Source organism: Camelus dromedarius, unplaced genomic scaffold, assembly GCF_036321535.1.
Source record: "Camelus dromedarius isolate mCamDro1 unplaced genomic scaffold, mCamDro1.pat HAP1_SCAFFOLD_197, whole genome shotgun sequence".
NCBI lineage: Eukaryota > Metazoa > Chordata > Mammalia > Artiodactyla > Camelidae > Camelus > Camelus dromedarius.
In genome coordinates this window covers 1,104,095-1,125,998 of record NW_026989761.1, presented here as the reverse complement: position 1 = coordinate 1,125,998, position 21,904 = coordinate 1,104,095, and the positions used below count along the sequence as shown (strand labels likewise).

The 21,904-nt window shown below is 46.3% G+C and overlaps 1 protein-coding gene across 21 annotated transcripts in view; it reads left to right on the top strand.

Annotated features, from left to right (window-relative positions):
- The window catches only part of LOC135320582 (uncharacterized), a 61,052-nt gene that overhangs the window by 22,887 nt on the left and 16,261 nt on the right, over positions 1-21,904 (top strand). For 20 of the 21 annotated variants that reach the window (XM_064483739.1, XM_064483738.1, XM_064483735.1 and 17 more), the window contains 2 exons: positions 1,706-1,936; positions 2,299-2,432. The gene's annotated coding sequence lies outside the window, so the exon portion shown is untranslated. The remainder of the gene's footprint in view (positions 1-1,705; positions 1,937-2,298; positions 2,433-21,904) is intronic. The other variant, XM_064483728.1, reaches the window with a different exon arrangement.

Sequence of the window (21,904 nt, the reverse complement as noted above, 5' to 3'; positions counted from 1 at the left end):
TATGGAGTCAGATTTTTTCTTTCCTATTTCAGTAGTGCCATGGAGAAGGCAGTTTGGGCAGCTTTTTGTAGGGTCCTGGAGGCTTTCTCTCTCAGCCTCTGTGTGCCTCTGTTGAAAACCCTTCATAGCTATCTGGCCTGCTGGAAAACCACTCCGCCTGTTTTGCCCTGAAGATGTGTTCTGTTTATAACTGATCTCTACTTCTTGGAAAACAACTCAATAAAAACTCAGTTGGTTTTCCACCAGCCATGGGCAGGGGTGAGGAATAGCACTTTATTATTTTATGAAAAAAAATAAAAGAAGTCTTAAAACAGCACTGGGCACATAGGAGAGAGTCAATAAATGCTTCCTGGCTGAAATCAAAAGTGATGGCTCAGTGATTCCATGGCTGCTTTATTTGCTGAGCTTGCTACTCCTTTGCTCCATTACACATTTTTTTTAACTGAAAAAGAAATACATGCATGTGGTTAAAAAATTTCAAACAGAGCACAAAAATACACAAGTGAAAGAAGTTTTCCCTCATCCTCTCTTCTTTCAGCCCTCCCTGGAGATGCCACTGTTTACAAACCTTTGTGTGTTTTCCAGATATGCTATGCACATTCCGACCTATGTATGTAAATTCCTTTAAAATATTACTTATTTTTAACTTAAAGGGATTTAAATCCTCAAGTGTCTTCTGCCCTGGTAATAGAAAAGAACAAATCTGACTCCATATTAGATCTGTTCCTTTGACTAAACCCTGTGCTCTGTCTCCTAGGCTTCATCTTGCTTGTAAAACAATGTTGCCTAGAGCCTAAAATATACAGGAGAGCCTATTTTGAATGCTCTGACCTTTAAGGATATTTAACACTTTTCCATTCATATAAAGATAACAAGTTACCTAATAGAAAATAACGTTTGTTTTGTTGGAGGTTTACAGGGATCTGACCCAGGTAGATAGCTGCAAGAACAAAGGATTCTAACAACAAAGAATTACTACATCAAGAAGATTGCAAAAACCAAGCTCGTAGGAAAGGAGCCTGAATTCTGACTTGGGGAGATGGTTTTCCAGGACATTAGTTTGCCATCTAGGTCTACAGAAAGTTGCTATTTCATGCCCCAACACCTGGTCTCCCAACTTACTGGCCTGTCCTGCATTAAGGAGAATGAATTTGGACTCAGTAACACTCCTATCTTCCTAGCAAGATGGGCACTGGAATTGAGGGCAGCTATCCCACACCCAGGGACATACTGTGTGCCCTTGATGGTTCCCCGAGTGTGGGGAGTGGTTTACCCAGGAAGGATGGGGACTATGCACCAAAACTCAGGCAGTATGCTCCTTTTGGGATCTGACCTTGTACCTCCCGCTCCCCGCCAGCACAACACCTGGGACAGTGGAGGTAAGGCAGATATATTGCCTGCCTGTGTCCCAGCGTGTAAAAGGGGAATATGTACTCTTTCCAAGGTAGTTCTGAGCGACAACACCTGCGGGTGCTTGGTTCCCAGAGCAAAAGGAAACCCAGCTCCGCTTGGGGGCAACGGGTGTGATCCCCGTAGGGGTCCTGCAGAGGCCTTGGGTGGAGGGCTGTGCCAGGGAGTTAAAATACGAGCTGCGGGCCTTGAAGGGTTAGAGAAGTGTGCAGAGGCAGGACTGCTGCCTCCTTCAGGATGCCCCCAGAGTTAAAACTATTTCTCTCCATCTCTGCTACTCTCCTCCACACTCCAGATCCCTGCCTTCTCTCTGCTCCTCCTGTCCATGTCTCTCCCTCCACTTTTCCCCTTCTCCCCTCCTCCTCCCATCTTCTCCGTCCCTCCCTTCCCCAACTTCTCTTGCAGAACACAGAGAGGATCGCTGGCCCTCCTGCGCATGCGCAGTGTGTGCCAGCTGGACCGAGGGTTGGAAGCTGCAACTCCGAGCCGGGGATCGGCCCCAAAGGCTTCTCAGCTCTTTCGCCCGGTAGGACTTTGGCTCCTTCCCTGGCGCCCCGGCCACAGCTGTCCAGGGCCAAGTGTGCACTTGCCGCCTCTCGCCCCAGCCGGGCTCCCCTCAGTCCGCGGCTGGCGTCCCCTTCCCCTCTCCCGCCCGCGAGTCCTCTCCTCCCGGGCTGCCTCTCCTCGGCCGCCGGCCCGTCCCCGCCCCTGGGCTGGCTGTGTCCCGGGCGGGCGGGTTCTGCGGACCCGGACGGGGGCGGGCGGCTGGGGCTGGGGCTGGGGCTGGCCTCCGAGCGGGGCTACAGCCCGCGTCCCCCCCCCCCCGCTTTCCCTGACCCGCGACCCCGGGGCTGCCCTCCTCTCCCTTTCCCGCTACCTGGGGACCAGCTCAGTGGTGTGGGCGCTGCTCCCCGGGCTGAGAGCCTCCGGCTGTGAACCCCAGCTTCTCCTGTTGGAGTCGGGAAAAGGGAGCGTCAGTGCTGAGCGAGCTTCCGTCTCCTCCCTCAGTGTTTCTGCCCCAGGTAAGTACCTTGAACACTTTCACGTGTTTTGATGGCGGTGCTTGATGATGTCACTGTTTTCATAGTGAGAGGGATTACAGTGTTGAAAGCAAGGCTTGGTTCAGTTAAAAATGAGCTGAAGGCATGAGGCTGTGACATCCTCCATCCTTCCCTCTCCCAGGGTGAAACGTGTGGCCGTCTTTCTTAAAAAGATAGTTACAGTCCCTAACTAGCCCAGCCCAGCTAGGGTGTGTTAACAGGAACAGCACCACCAGAGGAGTTGGAGACTCAGGGACTTTGCAGTCCTAAAGAGCTCCTGGCAAAATTTGGTTTGTTTTGGTTTTTTTGTTCTTCTTAAATTGTGGGGCAGACTAGTAGTATAGAGGGAAAAATAATTGTCAAGAAATATTTTTTCATTTAACATCTTTATTGTGATATTGTTCACACACCATGAAGTCCACCCACTTAAATGCTACAATTCAGCAGCTTTAGCATATTCACAGTGGTGCAACCATTAATATTCCAGAACGTTTTCATCACTTCAGAAAGACCAGTGGAAATGAATGACCTATCCACCCCTTCCCAGTGCTGGTTCTAAAGAAGTTTCTTGGTTGTTCCTGACCATAAATTATCTTGTTACCCATAAAAACTCTGGTAGGAAATCTAAACAGAATTGTATTGAATCTGTCTATCAAAGCAAGAAGAATTAATGTCTTTATGGCATAAATTTCTTCTACCCATGAATATATCTCGGACCCTATATTTTCATATTTCCAGAGCCTGGCCCATGGGAAGTCCTCTTTAATTGTTGGGTTTGTGAATGATGAGATTCTATACATCGTTAGTTGCAACTGAAGCCTTTCACAGAAGAGAAAATAAACTCACTGAAGCCAAGTGACTCTCTGATGGTCAGAAAGAGTGACAGCCAGTGCTGGAGTGACCCAGTGGACTTGGTGTTTGTAACCAGATTTCTCTAGCACCTACAGCTAAGGGGATCAGAGTATTCTTTTATTTTTTCTAAATGGCGTTGCTTTTATTTTTACTTATTTTTTAAAATTACTTTTTATTGAAGTGTAGTCAATTTAGAATGTTAGTTTCAGATGTACAGCAGAGATTCAGTTATAAACATATGCATATGTTTCTACATATGTTTTAGATTGTTTTTAGTACAACTCATTACAAGAAATTGAATATAGTTCCCTGTGCTATATAGTAGGTCCTTGTCATTTATTTTATATTTATTAATGTGTATCTGTTAATCCCCCATTTCCTGCCTGCTAACCACAGTTTGCTTTCTATGTCCATGAGTCTATTTCTAGCAGCACCGTATTTGCTAGTAATATATGCTGGTTGGCTGCTTTCAGTTTCAGTAATTCCACCTTATCTGTGGGCATTTTCCTTCTGGTGGGCCTGTGTGTGGTTTGCACACGTGATATAAGAGTTGTGTATTTGGGAGAACTCCAGGCCTCATGTAGTGCCTGGTACAGAGTGCCCACTGAGCTGATGCTTGAACTGGGAAAAAAACATAGTAAACGTTGGAATTTCCACTATGGTTGAGACTTCCAGGTTTCCATAACCTGTTTAGCCCACCTTAATGTTGGCTGCACCCATACTGGGTAATTTGGTGGAACTTCATGGTATGGTGGTGTAGAGACGGGGCCTCGTATGCTTCTTCTCTTTCCGTTTTCTAAGACTCATTCTCCTGGGCCTTCCAGATCCTCCCCCAGAAGTGCCCAAGGCTGGCTTGGTGCTGCGCTGAGGCAATATTTGTTAATAAGACCCTTTCCTCATCTCTTCTGAGCCTCCGTTTCCTTCTCTGCACAATGAAGACTTAGACTAGAAAAGTGCTTTTCAGTTTCTTTTAAGCCATGTTTCCTTTGAGAAACCGAATATACAAATCTCTCCTCCCATTCAACATACAGATTTTGACACATCCTCCAAGGAATGACATAGCTCTTTGTGGAAAATTGAAGTGATTGTGATTCCAGGTGGCACAGAAAAGACTCTTCAGACATTTATTGCAGGGAGAGGGCAGGAAAGGGGCAGTATATCCCACTTTCTAGTGTGAGCACTGGAACAGGGGCTTGGGTTTAAATACAGTGTCTGACGTGGCCTCAGTCTAATCTTTTTTTTTTTTTGCCTCTCTCTAATCTTGCACAATGTGATAAACCTCTCTCCCTCAGTTTCTTAATGCGTCAAGTTGGGGTGATAATAGTTTAAGTCTTTTGTGAAACATTATACACATAAGACATTTGTTTCTCGGTAGAAACAAAACCTGCGAGAGAATCAGGGATTTTTTTAAAAAAAAAAATCTTGTCCACAGCACTCTGTCTGTGTCTATTTTGAAGTTCCTTGAGGGTGAGTGTTGGGTCTAAAGTCCATCGTGGGACAGGTGGCCCATGGGTCTGTGTGCCGCAGATTGCCCCCTCCTCCCCAGTCCTCTTCCTCTCAGTCCAGGATGAAGTTCCCTAGTAGATTTACACAGAGATCTTGTGGAAATGGCTTTTCATTTTATTGTTTCATGAAGAAGGGCTGCCATCATGATCTCTGTAGTCTGCTTTTGGTGACCTGAAGGCTATGCAATTACGTTTTTCTATTTAATAAATAGAAAAATATTACAAGTACAAAATTAGACCTACGGTGGTGGCAGGGGCTCTTGAAAGTGGGGACCATTAGCTTTGTTAGTTTCAGGTGCAGGGGCCTCTGGCCATGAGGACACATCATCGTGCTCTGAAGTTTGAGGGACCAGTGGGCTCAGTGGCAATATTTACTGAGTGTATCTCATGGGCTGGGCATTGACCTATTTGTACTGTGTGTTCCTTATTTGAGACAGTGAGCTCATTTAACCTCAATAGCCTCTTTAATAAATTAGACTTTTTATTTTGAGATATAATGTAGATTCCCATGTAGTTGTAAGAGATAATATGGAGAGGGCCTACGGACTTTTTGCCCAAGTTTCTTTAAAGGTTCCATCTTGCAAAGTTGGGATACAATTCAGTAATGACTCACTAACCCTTTGAGGTTTGTGTTATTGCCCTCATTTCTATTCATGATTAATCTGGGGTTAAGAGGAGCACACAGGCCTGCCCAGGTCACACATGGTTAGTGTAGAGTCGGGTGAAACGTGGGCTTGGGATTTCCAGGCAGTACCATCATGATGCTCTGTGGCAGGGAGCAGCATTCACTTTGCTTGTCCATTCATTCAACAAGCATTTATTGAGTAAACTCTGTGGGTCAGATGCTATCATAGGTTTATCTGATTCTTCAGCAGTATGGAGAATCCGGTAATGTTTCCTTCTTTTTTTTTAATCTGAGAAAATTAGCTCTGAGATGTTATAAACCGCCCAAAGGAAATATAGCTCATAAATGAGGGATAGTAAATTTGTACAGTTCCTTCTTCTTATGCAGGTGGTACCCTTGGCATTTTACACTTGTAAACTTCCATAATCCAGATATATTCTTGTAAGGCAAGGATTATTTGTTTAATTGAAGTATACTCATGTTTACAATGTTGTGTCAATTGCAAGGTGTTTTTTTTTTTTTTCTTGAATTTGGAATTCAAAAAATATTTTTTGAGGGGGGTAAATAGGTTTATTTATTTGTTTCATTTTTTTTTTAAATGAGGTACTGAGGATTCAACCCAGGACCTCATACATGCTAAGCATTTGCTCTACCACTGAACTGTACACTCCTCCCCAAAGCAAGTTTTCTTATCAAGTATTCTGCAGCTTAGGAGTTCAAATAAATTGGAGTTGAAATCCAGGACTTTTGATCCTACTGTGTTTCTTTGCATTATATCCTGCTGAGGGGTGTGGAAGCAGTTCCTTTATTCATTCCTTTATTCAGCAGTTTTGAGCACTGGCTTTGCATCAGGGCCTGGCTAGGTGCTTGGAAACAGAAAACAAGAAATGACCCTTTTCTGCAGAGGGCGGAGGCCTAGACCAAAATCTGCGTAATGTGATCTGAGCTGCGGTAGCCATGTGCAGACGCTGAGGACAAACTGTACCCCCGGCTTTGCTTGGGCTTCCCCTGCCTTCTGACTTGTACACACCAGGTCACCGCAACCCAGTGAGGCCCGCAGCCCGCAGCACAGTATGTACCTCGGTCTCCTCTTCCCTCTCGTCAGGGCCTGCAACATGAACATCCCTGACTACGTGCAGTGTGCTGAGGACCACCAGACTCTCCCCGTGGTGGTCCAACCCGTGGGGATCATCTCAGAGCAGAATTTGTTATGCATCTATAAGCGAATCTCCTTGGTGAGACAGATCAGCCCGTGCGGCTCGCAGTGGGCACTCTGTATCCACTAAAGTCACCACTATGCGCCCGAGAATGGGTGGAGCGACTTCCAGACCCACCACAAGGTCGTGGGCCTTGTCACCATTACCGACTGCCTCTTGGCCAAGACCTTCGAGAAGCTCCACGTGCAGAGGAGCTGTATGGCACCACGCTCTATGACTCTCGGCTCTTTGTCTTTGTGCTGCATGGGGAGGTGGCCGAGCAGCCGCGCATGAACGTGGCCGTCAATTTACGAGGACTGCAGGGTGGTGGAGAAGAGGATCGAGGACTTCACTGAGTCTCTCTTCATCATGCTCAAGTCCAAGTGGCTGGACGTTGCATCCGACAAGTCTGGGGACAAGATCCTCCTGCTCTACATCCTGTTTGAGAATGAGGACTTCGTGGGACTGGACTCAGAGAACAGGAAAGTCTACCTGGATGCCCGGCCACCCTGGCTATGTGAAGGGTTGCTTCCCTACATCCAGAAAGGGATCAGCAAGGAGGAGGGCTGTCTTGTAGCCAAGGCGTGAGGGAGGAGCAACCCGCCGGTTTTCAGACGTTTAAAAGTGAATCCGCCTTTGTTTCGGAGAGATTCTTTTAGGGTTATTATGGACACTTACTCCCGCTTTTCAGCCAATTACCCTGGTGTGACCCCTGGAGTTGCTGTCCAATAGATTAGCCAAAGCCACTGATGCTAGGAGAGCTGGGGAGGAGGCTGCTCTGAGCTGAGATGTGCTCTAGGTCAAATGCACATCAGACGCTGAGACTTGTCTAGTAAATAGAATGTAAACTATTTTGTTACTTTCTTTATTGATTACATGTCAAAATGATAGTATTTTACATACAGTAGAATAAGTAAGATATGTTCTTAAAATCAGTTTCTAGGGGTTTTTTTTGGGGGGTTACCTCTTTAAATGTGGCAACTGGGAAACTTTCTTTACATGGCTCACATTTCATTCCTGTTGGACAGCCTCTCCTGGGACAGTCTCATCCCTGTACTTATAGATGTCATGCTGAATCCTGAGATGCAGAATGAGGCGCTGGTTGAGCTGGGGGTGGAGCCAGTGTCTCCTGCTTCCCAGGTCCAGCACCTGCACGGCTCAGGCCCTCTCTCCCTGCCTGACAACCACCATGCCAATTGAGGACAACGGAAACACTGCCAGGGGCTTCCAAATGAACTCCTTACGCAGGGAAAGGCATGTCACGGAGTATGGGGCACAGCAGGGAAAGATTCGTCCTCACTTTGTCCCTGTGATTAGGTCAACGGACCCACTTTCCCTTGGAAATGCAGACGAGTTCTTCTGGGCTGCCTACCCCCCCACCTTCTGCTCTGTTTCCCTGTGTATCTATTGAGATATCCCTCGAGAAGAAGAGGGTGAGATGCCTTTGCCGAGAGGTGGTCCCCATTTGCTGGGGAGATTGTGGGAATCTGTGTCCCCCCGGCCTACGGCCTCGGGCCTTGACTCTGGAGAGGGCTTATGGCGGTCCCACAGGTGACGGTCGGAGGACCTGGCACGTGCTGCCGGGCCCGAAGTGGAGGAGGTGTTCTGCGATTCTCTGTGAGTCTAAAATCAGATTCTACTTTCTGGTTGTTGGTAAGTTGGAGGAGAAGATGCCAGAGAATTGATAAAAAGATAGTCCAGACCAGTCCTGTGAGTGACAGGCACAGGGGACACGAGTCCCACCTGCTTGTGGTGCCTGGCGGGCTCTGGATGAATTTTCACTTCCTCCCCGGACATACCTCTATGGCTTAAGGAAGGGGCGAGGCATATCGTGGCCATGACCTGTACTTGTCCTCGCAGGGCCCTGTGATCTACATGGCTTTCTCCCCTTCTGCTTCTTGTAGATGAGCTGGCAGATGTAGTGGTCTGGGCAAAGCCGAGGGCACAGATGCCAGCACCGTGCCACTCCCAGGCTGGCTCCATTCCCGTCACCTGTCACCTCCTGCTCAGTCCCCAGGCGTCAGTGAATGTAGGTGCATCGGTGCAACGTAAGCAGGGACCACATTATCCCCCTGGACAGAATGGTGGGTGAGCAGTGGAAACCTGGAGCCCTGCCCCAGCCCCCTGGCCAGTGCCTCCTCTTTTGTCACAGGAATCACTTGTGATATGTTTGCTCAGCAACTGCTTGGCTCTGAGTCTGCAGACCCACCAGAGAATGCCAGCTTGTTTTTGCTTTTTGAAGTGTGTCCTTGGGATTTGGCGGAGTAGCTGGTTGTGTGCTTAGCCCATAGTGGTTGACACTGTCACCATTGTTTACCCAGAACCTCATTTACCAGGCATGGCTCTCGGCATCAAAATACAGCAGCGCATTAAACCTCCCTCCTGGTGGGTCTGTCTGTTTTGGTACCGTAAGGGCTCAGCCAGCATCTGAACGTCAGTGAGATAACGCGGCCAGTGAGCTCGGGTCAAGTACGCTCTCCTCCAGTCACTTTTACTCCATTGTTGCTTTTACTATTCCTCAGTCGTTACTTTCTTTAAACAATGCTTTCGTGCAGGAACAGAGCCTAATTCTCTCCTGTTACTCTTGGTGGGAGTGAGTAAAATTGTCCAGCTTGAAATGCGACCACATTTTGTAGCTCAAAAGCTGTCTACACGCATCTAGGTGAAGTTTAGGTTTGGGGCGCTGACCACGTTGGGGTCCCCAGGCAGCGCCGCTCGCCTCAGGCCCCTGCCTTCCCTGGAACAATAGGTGAGGGTGGGTCTCACCGTCCCCTCGTCCCTGTCCTCACCAAACTCACCTAAATTCTTGTAATTGCTGTCAGTTATTTTTGTTCTCATGTGTTTCTAATTTTCGCTGTTCCTCTTTTCCTTTTTCTATTTCCCTTTCTATCTTGTACCGCCCTGTGAGCATGTTGTTGCGTCTGAAAAGTGGACTGTGCACACCCTGCATTGGAAATAGCCAGATTGTCCTCCGTGATGTCCCCATCGCTTTAAAAAGCAAAAACCTTAACAGTTGCCTTGATCCATATATTATCCTAGTCATCTTTTTATTTTCTAGTTTTTTGGAATGTTTGCTTTGTTAGCACATCACCCACTGGGGTTTGATACCTGTTAAAATCCTTGCTTTGAGGAACCAGTTTGGTCCTCCTTATGTTTGGTGACAAATGCGCACTTATTAAATTTGTTTGATTGTTTTGAAGAAGTGAGATGCGAATTGATTTAGGCGGCTGCTGAGGGATTTTTTTCATGGAGTATTTAAACTTGGAAAGTCAAAATCTGCAGCATCTTCCTTGATTCTGTCTTTCACACAAACGTGTTTGGCACGCGGTTCCGGGCTGTCGCTGTGTGACGTGCGTGACGGAGATTCCTGGCCGGTGGTCACTGGTGAGAAAGTGGCAGGCTCGGAGATGAGCAGCTGCAGGGGATGCTGTTGGAGGAAGCAGTCACCGGTTTTATGTTTTTTTTGTTTTTTGTTTTTGCATTCACCTTCCCCGTGCCATTTACTTTACTTTGCCTTCATAGAGAGGCAGGAGCGGGTCTAAACTCCATGCCACTCTTATTTTCCCTTTACGAGGCTGGTTTTTCTGAGTATCAGAACAACATGGCCTTCTCCTAAGTAGCTGGCTCACTTGGATCTGGTGGACACAGGGACCGCTAAAGGGGACCGTAGCTTCCTCTCTGCTCCAGCCAGTGGGCATTCAGAGTCGGGTCTGTGGTTTGCCTCAGCAGCCATGCAGGCCTCCCTGTACCAGCCTTTACTATTAACCCATGTTGGCAGTAAATAGCTGACTCCGTGTCTGTTGCAGCTGACGTCCACCACTGACGGCCGTGTCGTTAGTTTGCGGTAGTGAGTCTCCAACACCCCAGTCAGCCGTGAAGTGACCTTGCATTCTCACCCACACCCTGGTTCATCTCACCCGGGGAAAGGGTTTGGCCACCACCGTCATGCTGGCCATGAGACCTTGTTTCTCCTTTCATGCCCTGGTCCAATTGTGGACACTTCATCCTTCACTGACTTGGTCTCGCTTGAGACAGGCCAGACTTTCTGAAAGAGTCCATCACATTCTGGGGGGGAACAGAACAGAAGGAAGAGTAGCAAGTAGGTGTCTAGGCAATCTGGGTTGGCAAATGCAGGCTGGGATCTGTGAAGGCTGGGCTGTGCCTTGGACACAGGCCTTTCCCGTGGCTCCCGATAGCCCAGGGGTCGGAGTGAGAACAGCCTTGCCTGGGTTCCCCCATCCTCATCTGCTCACTGGCAGGTGTGTCTGCTAACTAGGAACTGCCCCAAACCTCGGGCCCTTCAAAGTTCAGACCACAGGAGAACCTTGAGTCCCTTCTCCTGGGCCTCCTTTGTGAGAATCCAGTGCCTTCTGAGATGACCAGCGGCAGGAGATGCCTCCCCCTCCAGGGAGCTCTCTTCGGAGGACTGTGACGCACTGTACCTTGCTATGAGCTTGTGGGGTTCCATCCGTGGTCCTTGCAGAACCAGACTTGAGACTGGCTTAACGATAGAAATGACAGGAGTGATTCCAGGGCAGGGCCGGGGGGAGGAACAGGGGAAATTGAATGTGACCTCAAACACCTAGGTGGGTTCTGGGTCTGTTACTAAAATCGGGAGCCTGGGAGGTACCTGCCAGGAATCGAACTCTAGAGTAAATGGTGGACATGAGGCATTTTTAAGATTCCATTTTTCATCCAAGTTAGGACTTCAAAGAGGCACTCGGGTCTATGGCCCTGGGGCTCATGTGAAGGAGCCGGACCACAGATACACGTTGGGAGTCATCATTCTTAGCTGGTGTTCACAGCCGTGCAGGTGGATGAGCTCATCTCGAGAGGTGCAGACTGAGGCTGAGGCGGGGCAGGGCTGTGCCTGGGTTGGAGGAAATCCCAGACCATGCAGCTTTGGTGTGTCAGTCAGTGGCGTTTGGGATTTTCAGAGCAATGGCATTTATCCTTAAGGGTCCTGGGGGTGGGCAGGGCCACCCAGGAAGAAATCTGAAGGGAGGGTTGTGGCCACGCGTGCGCGTCTTGGGATGATGCAGAGGCTGCATGGTCCGGGAGAGGAACCTCCTCGGAAGCTGGAGTCGGAGTGGGGAGTGGGGAGAAGGTAGTCACACTCACCTGTGAGGGAGGGACAGAGGCCTAGGGAGTCTCCACCTTAGCGGACTCTCTTTCCCACGAACAAAAGGCCAGCAGACAGAAGATTTGAGGTGAGAAGGGACGGGCGCTGGGAGAGGAGCCAAAGTGGAGAATGGTGGTTGGACAGTTCTGGAATAGTCTCCCTGCAAAATAGAGTTAAAAAACCCAGACTCTTAAGAATATTGATAGTGACGTTGGAGGAGATAGTTCTTTTTCTGGCCTCCTAAATGTAAGGCATGTATCCGGGGATACACAGAAGAATCGGGCAGTCTGGTCCGGGGGCTTGACCCTTACCAGGGGGAACAATGCAAGTTTAAAGGGGGAGAAGGGCAGCGGAGGGAAACTAGCCAGGCCTCGTGTCAGGTACCAGTCGGCCGCACTACTTGCGTGTTGCATTCACATCCATGTCTCCCAGGTGGGCGGTGGCAGCCCCCTTTTGCAGATTGGGAAGCCTTCTCAGAGGGGTTAAGGGATTGGTCCGTTTAGCGGCTAGTCAATGCTGTAGCAGGATTCAAGCAGGGCCTTGTCAGACTTCAAGGGCATGTTCTCTCTACTAATTCCGGTACCTCCCTGTTGTACCTGGATTGGTGAATTGGGTCAGTTTTGGAGCCTTTCACAAAAAGTACGATTTAAGTGCCTCAGGACTGTTTCACAAAGCTCAGTGTTCTTTGATGGTTCAGAAGCACCGCAGTGCTTTTCGCCCCACAGAGGTAAGGTCTTACTCCTTTGACGCTGACGTGGTTGCAAATGACGTACAGGTGCAAAACCAGACTTAGCAGCTTCTGAAGGGAAACTCTCCAGTTCTCCCTTGATAGGCTTTCTTCCACGGGATGTAACCTGCTGCAGCGTAGATCTGAGCTTTCCGTATGGAGTGAGGGTTTGATATCCAAAGTTAGCAAAGAAGGGTCAGATGGAGAAAATCGACGTTAACAATTTATTTTGGGGTTTCATTAGACAAGATGCACTATCGCTTAATGGCCCATATAACGTATGTAATTGAATACAGAATATTGCATTCCTTAATTTCTAATGAGAGCTGTCTTGCAAAGTAAGGTTGTCTGCTTTGGAACTTCAGCTTAGCCACTAGGGCGCCTGTCAGTGTGTTGGTGTGATTGTATTTACACAGTGCATGTAATCTGAGCTTCCTCAGCCCCAAACACTCCAGTGCAGAATCATAGGCTGTAGCCATCACTTAGTTACACAAATACTTCTACAGCTATATGATACAAAAAAAAAAAAAAACAGAGAGAGAGAGAGAGAGAGAGAGATTGCCTTTATCAAAGTTCCTTTGATTTTAACTGCAAACTGTTGTTGAGCAGCTCTGGTTTCCTTTGGATATGAATATGTACATTTCTTTGCATGTAACTTGGATTTTAGACTAGAACACCAACCTCTTGCTTTCCATGAGCCACAAAACTCATAGCCAAATGACATACGTATGAAATATTTTATTCTTTTCTTCTGAGACAGAATCCTTGAATCTGGGACTTGGGCTGTGATTTTGCTTTTTGCTCTTCCCACCCCTCTTGTCGTCTCACTCCTTTTTCCCACGTGGCCTCCAAGATGTCATGGTCTCCGAGGAGCAGGTGGACAAACACCAGTTGGTCGCCAAGCAGTCCTGCTGTAGAGGGAGCCCAGCCAAGAGCTAAAGGACATCATCAGAGAGGGCTTCCTTGAAGAAATGGGCTCTACATTCAGTTATGAGGACAGAGTAAGAGTCAGCCAAGAGAAGGAATCAAGAGGGTGACTCAGGTGGCAGGAGCAGCCCGGGTAGAGGCCTGGAGGCTTGTGGGGTGGGGACTCGGTGAGAGTGCACTGTGTGGTCCAGGGTGGAGGGTGCCCCTGCTTGGGAGGACCCTGGAGTGGGCCTAGGGATGGAGGGATTTGGAGGAGCTTGCTTTTTTACTAGAACTGACACAGAAGAGGCAGTGAAGTGTGTCAGCAGAAAGTGACCCTCAGGAGAGGTACTCCTGGTTTTGTTTCTGATGTTCTACAGAAAGAAGGGGTCGGGGTGGGCGAGAGCAACTCTGCCCGTCCCTTTGAGACCCACCCCTTCATTCATTTATTCATAACACATGCAATTCTGAGTGTCCAGGGGAGAGAGGGTGGACTCACAGTAGTAAGAAAAATGTATTGCTTCTTGAGAGCTTAGCAGTGTCAGAAGTTGTCTTAGCATAGAATGTTCTAGGAACACAGCAGGGGCACCTAACCCAAAGGGCAGAGGTTCGAGGGAAGGAAGGCTTCCTTGACAAACCGTCAAAGTGAGCCTGGAGGCAAGTGGGAAGTAGCAGCAGGTCAGGGGGCACCTGAGGTCATTGTGGACCTGGGTACTGTGGTGAAGGTGGGCGAGCAGGGTCGGGGGTGGGGCTAGAACTCTACCAGGGAGCCTCTGAAGGGTTTGAAGTGGGGGTGATGTAATCAAATTTGTGCTTTGGGAAGGCTGTCCTGGCTGTGTGTGTGTGTGTGTGTGTGTGTGTGTGTGTGTGAAGCGGGGAAGAGGGGGAGAGTGCCAGCAACTGGGAGGGTCATTAGAAGACCATTGACAGGCTGGGGGGCCACCAGTGGGAGAGGGGCGTCGGGGCTGCTTGGGGACGGCAGGGGCAGTGTGGATGCCGGATTTCCTCATGGGGAGGGCTTATTAACTGTGACCCCCTAGCGGCACCTTGTGGCTGGAAGAAAACGGATGCAGCCAGGTGGACTTTTCTCTTCTTCCCTGCCTTGTGTGATGATCTTAGCTCAGCCAACATTTGGAACAGAAGAGCTAAGTTTCAGGGTATTCCAGGACTTTGATGAGCTCGTTCGTGTGAGATCTGATAGGATTTAGGCTTGTGTTGAGATCTGCATGTTCACTTAGCTAGAAACGTCCCGTCTTTTGGATTTCCATAGGGGTATTTATTCTTGATAAAGATTGCTTTCTTGGTGAGAGGAAATTTAATACAGCTGCTGTCTTTCTCAAAAAAAAATCTTATCTTTTAAGAAATTTAATATTCAAAAGAATAGCAAAATTTAAAAATGATAAAGTAAGGCTTTGGTGTAGTTTCTTTGGATTCTGAGTTAATGTAGAGTTAGAGCCTTTGCATTACTTAAATAGCACATCCTTGTCAGTATTTAAAGAGCTGTTAGTGAGCGCCCCAGGCCCCACTTCTCAAAGCATCATTAAATCTTGCTCTGAAATACTGAAGTCATAAAGTTCTTGTTGGCAGAAGCCAAACAGTTGGTTTATAATTTGCAGCATAGCACCCTTTATAAAATAATAATAGGTTCAAAATTAAGAAAGTGGAAGATAACTGATTTTTTTAAAGCTGAAATATAAACTCTCTTGTGTTAATGCTGCAACTGGAAATTTCGAAAAAAAAATCCTACTGTAATATCATCTACGTGGAATACATATATGTCTATCACGTTTGCAACGTAACTGCGCAGTGGTTTTTGAAGACAGGACCATTCCAGCTGAGATACTGGCAGTGATGCTTGCTGGTTTTCAATGGAAAACCCTAAATTTGCCTACTTAGCTTTATTCTTTTCTTTTCTGTTCTCTCTCTCTGTATCTTTTTTTTTTTTTTTTTTTTTTTTTTTTTTTTTTTTGTAGTGAGAGGGCTCAGTAGTGCTTTGCCAGCATGATTTTGGGGCAATTTGGGGGCAGATATCGTGCACAAGCAGTGAGATATTTCCATGCATTTTACTTTCCGGACATCACCATGGAACATGTGGGGGTTTGTGCCTGCAGGCCGGGATGCTGCAGGACTCCCTGGTCCATCACCTTTATGTCTTGGAGCTGCTCCAGTCAGTGAATGACTTTCTGTGGCTTGGAGGTAAGGTGATCTGATGCAGATGATCAGATGTGTAAAAAGTACTGTTACTTGAAATAGAAAACCTATCAAAAATGGCTCTAAAATTCAGGATGAAGGAGGAGAAATGGCTGAGCTGCTTGCATGGGGAATATTCTCAGGTGACTCCCTCATTGTGTCTCCTGTCAATCCCCCCACCCAGCCCTGCACGGCAGTCATGCTGAAGCAAGCATGCACTTTCTCAGAAACACGCTGAATTTCCTTGTGCCTCTGTTTGTTGGCTTTTTTTTTTTCAAAGCACATCTTGCCCTTTGTTTAATGCCATCCCTGCCTAGTCACCTCTTACACTCATTCTTCTGGACCTCGTCCGTACAAAGCTGCTGAATGGATGAACAGAATGTAGTATCTCCATGTAGTGGAACATTATTCAGACGTAAGAGTGAATAAAAAAGAAAAAATAAATAAAGGGGAATATGAAAAAGCCACCTGCTCTGGGAAGTCCACCCTGACTGCTCAACCCGCCCTTTTCCCTTTGAAACCCAATCACTTATGCTCCTCTCTACTCTTTTTGATAGTACTTACCACCTTCTAATAAACTTTAACACTTTCAAAAAAAAAAAAAGAGAGAGATGCTGATACCACTTCAACATGGACGAGCCTTCATAACAGCACGTTAAGTGAAAGGAAGCAGACACAAACGGCCACATATTGTTGACTTCAGTGATCTGAAATGCTCAGAATAGGCACATGCAGAGGCAGGGAGCAGGTGATGGTTGCAAGGGGATGGGTGGAGGGGGGTTGGGGAGTGACTGCTAGTGACAGGGGTGTTCTTCTGGGGTGATGAAGTGTTCTGGAAATAGATGGTGGTGAGGGCTGCACAACCGTGAGTGTGCAGAAAACTGCTGAGCGCTGTCTCTGGGAGTGCCTGTGGTTGGGGGCGGATTTATTTTGTTCTCATCCGTGAAGAGTCATCTTGTGCTGAGGCCATTCTACTCCTGTGAGTGGTGAGGCTCAGAGACTTTGCAGAGTCATGTGTTATTTTCCCCCTTGCTGAGTGTAAGCAAAAAATTTTTAAGCCTGAGGAAGTGCTCTATCTGCAGAAATGTCTTTGAGTTTTGCATGGTGTAAAAATCTTGAGAGATTTTTAATCGTTGAGGAGAGCCTGTGGGGGGAAACAGCCCGTGAAGCCTGGGTGACACTGGGAAGAGCCGCGCTTCCATCCCTGACAGGGGTGGGGATTTCACCCCCGTTCAGGCAGTGAAGGGCCCAGACCCGTGAGCGGAGTTGACAATCGTGAATATTTACGTGTATCCGCTGCTTCATCTTGGATATTAATTTCAAGCTGAGTCAGTTTGTGGCGGCAGCCTCATCCTACATCAGGAATCTATACTATCTGCTCTTTGAGGTGAAGACCTGACAGACTTGATTATTTAACAGTCTCCCTTGAATTGATATCTCAGATTCCTTTGTCAATAGTAAAACAGCAGAAATATAGACGTCCTTTTATGCCGATGTGACCTGGAGCAGGTTTAGTCTCTGTGCCTCAGTGGCCTTATCTGCGGGTGGGGAAGATGATAACAGTGCTTCCCTCAGAGGGGCTGGTGAGGGGAGAGGGAGGAGCACAAAGGGAGGACTTACACGAGATACTCATGAATGACAAAATTTAGTGCTCTCAGCCTGGTGAGGCCTCAGGGCCGAGATGGCCGAACAGAGCAGTCCTAGCCGGAGCTCGATCCGTGTTGGCAGCTGTTATGATCAGTATCACCACTGTGGGTTATCAGGCAGTTTTAAGACTTGGTAATAGGAATTCATGAGTAATGTTAAAAGATTAGACAACTCAGATCCGGTTTACATAGTTCTCAAGATTTCCTATGAGAAATGGATATTTTTCCCCCATCTTTAATCTGAGTTGAGTCTCTAAACAACTTCTGTATTCCTCCAAATTTTATTTAATTCTCCTTTTCTTGAAAAAAAAGTCTTTAAATGGAGTTACTGGTGTCTGAACTGAGGGTCTCATGCATGCTGAGCACATACTCTCTCAAGTGAGGTATAATCTCCCCCGTGATTTTTTTAAACTTTTCTTTCTTAGTATTCAGAGATTAGAGGCCTCTAATTCTTTTTCTGGAGACATGTCCATGAACCTGTAAATCTATAATTAGTGGACAAAATTTGGTTTATTAAAAAATTCTATAAAACATTCTGCAATCCTTTCAAAAGTAAATGCTCATTGACATAAAATGTTTCTCCTTTATGGTGATTTCTAATTTTTTGTCTGCCTTAACTTATTAAAAGTAATCCTCATCATCATAATGACCAAGCTTGCTCTGAGTGGACACCTCCCTAAGGCTAAAATGCTTTCCTCATATTTTACCTCATAGCAGGTGTTTAAGGGTAGGCATCAGTGTCTCCTTTTTTGCAGCTGAGGGATTGAGAAATGGGGCAGCTTGTCCAAAATCTCACACAGCTGGCGCTGGCAGACTCAGGGCTGGAACCCAGGCTGCACAGGATGCTTTCTCAATGTCTCCTCTGATCAGCCCCGTGTTGAGTGGTTTCCCGAACTCCTGTGAGTCCATAAGTGAACAATTTTAGCGGTCTCAGTTTGATGAAGCCTTCAAAGGAGAGACACCAGTGAGAATGTGAGACAGAGTGGCATAAATTGAAATTGTACATTTTCACAAATGTTGCATTCTCAGGCAATGGCTTAAAAAGTTTATATTTTTTTATTTTAGTGCTCTGTAAACACTAAAAACAAAATATTAAAAATGATTATAGTGCAAAATAGGAGTGGGCTTTGAAAGTCCAACCATTGCTAATGATGTTGCTTGTTTTTCTCTAGTGGTGCTTATTGACAGAAAAATTTACAAAGACTGAATTGGTTCTATGTAGTCTTAGTATGGAGGAAAGTTTTGTCAGTGAATATTGTAAGTAAAATCTTTACTCTTTTCTTTCCTGATGATGAATATGTAAGTTGTTTTCATGGCTTAAGTACATTTCCTCATTTGTGAAATTTGAGTGATGCCGTTTACCTTGTTTGACTGTGAGATGTAGACGCCTTGTATACGAAGCACCCAAGAGCTGCTTAGTAAAAATATGCTGTCACAAGGACAGATAGTTTAGAAGGATCAACTCTGAATACTAAAGAGGGTGGCTTGTTTCTGATGCATATTCAATATGCATATATATGAATATATGAATATGGCTTAAAGTAACAAGGATTCAGGGTTTTGTGTGTGTGCGCAGTATGAAGGTTTAATGAAATCTGTATCATTCTAGTGAGACAGGGACTAGTTAAATCACCTTAAGCAGACGGCCTTGAAGATTATTTACACAGAATGTGTGTTGTTACAACTCAGAATTCATGTTGCCGTGTAACCATCCACTCAGACATTTAAATTCGTAGAAATCTGACCAGAACTATTAAGTTTAGAAAAATCCACATTGATTATTTTAAGGGAATAAGCTTCTTTCTTTTGTGATTAAAGAAATTTTGATTTATTTTTCTGCATGCTTAATAGGTTTTAAAATATCAAAACATTGATTTGACATGTCACTTTTTTTAATAGAATAAAGCTCATGCTGTTTTAATGTGCAAATAAAAGTTTTTGTATTTCAATACACTTGTATGATTTCCTGGCTCTTTGAGAAGTATTTTGCAAGATACTTAGATTACCTACTGTTGGAAAAATACAGACGTGACTTTTATGAATAGAGGTCTAGTACAGATCTGTTGGTTTTTGCTACAGTGCATGACATGAGGCCTAGGAGAGAGAGCTTTGCTGCTGATTGCCGGAAGGACAGATCCCAGATCTCAGTCTCCCCTCCTGTAAAATGAAGTGGCTGGACTGGATTCTTTCCTCTTCTAAGATGTGTTTCCATGAGCCTGTGTCTTTTGTTTATATTCAAGAGTATTAGCAATGTCAGATTAAATACTGAATACCCCTCCCTTCCCCGAAGCAAACTGCAGTATGTGCTACATAAGCTTTTAGTTATCTGATTCTTGTTTCTGATTCAACAAGCAATTTTTGTGTTGCATCTTTCCCGGCAACCTGGAAGGTCTTTTTAGCCATAGGAGGCGCTGTTGCACCTTCATACATTCTTAATTTTCCTGTTTGTAAAAGAAGGCTTAACAAATATTTTTTTGCTTTGATTCCTTTGCTTAGTGCTTCAGAATAGCACAATGTCCATTATGTCTGTCTACCTGGAAAAATTATTCTGCTTATATCTTTGTTTTATTCTGTCATCTCGCTGTGAACATTTCAGACTTGCTGTGCAACAATGGCAAAATCGGTCTTTTATTCCAGTGTTAGCAACCAGTGAGCCGGGATTTTATAAAGCAGCTAGAAGCGGCCTCTTGAGCACCTTAAAGCTGAAAAGTGTACTGAGTTCCCTGAGTATTGACCCAGCCGCTGTGTGTCATTTGGTGGGAGGTGATTTTGTACATAGAAGAAGGGGTGTACTGATTTGACTTGGGTTTGCGTGCACACGCTGTCACTGAGCCACGTGAGCCTGAGTCAGTTTGTTCTGAGTTTCTCCCTCGTCTGTGAGATGGGGATGCTCGTATATGCTTTGCAGAATTGTGAGAATTAGAAATTATGTAAATTGTTTAGCACAGTGGGAATGTCAAAGGGCTCATAAAGTTTAGCTCCTGTTTTGTATGAAGCCATCATTTTACAGTCTTTGGCAATTACTAAGAAACAGGAAAATAAGAAAAGCTGGTTTTATGATGAAAGATATTTGAGGAGGTTCCATAGTTCCTATACCCATAATTTAGCATCAGCAAAGTCAGGACCGTTACACAGTCGCCCTGAACCAACGTTAAGCCACAGAATTTTTTGGTACTTCATATATATTGGGGCTTAAGTGGACCCAATACTTATACACATGTTTTCTCCAGCAGCCAACTGAGAGATGACACAGAAGAACAGACAGGCGATAAATGTCTCCTTTATTACTGATGAAGCCACGTTCTCCATGAAATTCAGGGCTGTGGGAAAATGCATGTCATGATACTGTGTCCCAGAATTAGAGACTCACGCAGTCCCAGGTAACTCTGGGCCACAGCGAGCCTTCCCTTAAGATGATCTGCCCCATCCTGCACAGGGCTGCCCTGCCATGGAGCTGAGCATCCCGGGTGCTTCCCAAGGGTGGCCAACACTGGAGGGAAAGGAAAGGTTTCATATGCCCTGCTTGTCTCTCCGGACTCACACCTCAATCTGTTATTGTGAAGAGTGCTAGCCGTTGGCCAGGGGTCAGGGGTGTGAAGGGGGAAGCACTCTCCATGGACCAGAGGAGTGTGGAGGAGGCATCCCTTCTCTCAGTTTAAACAGGTGGTGAGATGCAAGAGAAGGGTGCTCTCCAAGAGTTTATAAGAGGGGAAATAAGGATTTCCTTTGGGACTCAGACTAGCCATGAAACACAGAAGATGATTAGTAGGGAGACTTGTAAATCACTTTCTTATTAAATTCACATTTGTTGAGCACCAAAAATGTGCTACATTCTTTTCTGAGCGTTTTACAGAAATGAATCCTTCAATCTTCACAACAAGTGAGTAAGGGAGATTTGATTGTTATCCCAGGTTTACAATGTGGAAATTGAGGCACGGAGAGAGTAAGTAAGTTGGCCAAGGTCACAGAGCTAGTAAGTGGCAGAGCTGGTATTTAAACCCTGGCTGTCTGGTTTCTAGGCTCCCAGGGATGGGCTTTGGGTGTTTAGAGGTATCTGCATCCCTGGATCTCTGTACCTCTGTGCATCACTTAGCCCAGAAAGGACAGGGAAAGGAGAGTTACACAGGTGCTCACAGTCGTGTCTCAGCCACTGTCCACGGACAGTGCACCGTGATTGGCGTTAAATGTCTTCTGGGCAGCAGATCTGTTCGTATAACAGAAATTTAGTCCATTGAGTTAATCTAGAAACCCTTCCTGCTCTGCTTCTGTCCATGGTTTCCATGTGACTGCCTGCCCGTGATTGGGCCGTTGAGGAGAATCTGTACTCATAGTTGAACTCTGATATTTCAGTCTGGTTCGTAGTTTCACATCTCCTGTTACATTAATAAATTCAATTTCTGGTTTCTTTGCATCAGTCTCTCATGAGTTTGGTTAATGTGACATCAGTCCATGGGAGCCTAGTGTTGCTGACGGTATATTTTCTGAGCACGTTGTGGCACTTCTACCCGTGTGGACCTGGGTGGAAGATTTCCGCCTTCCGCACTTATTTTCCCGAACAGCAGGGTCCTCTCCCACCCCCGGATGTGAGGCTGGGAGCTCTCAGAGTAGGCCAGTCAGAGGCCAAGTCCACAAATCAGAAAATAATGAAGTCCTTGGAAGTGGGTTTAATAGAAAAAAAGGGCTTC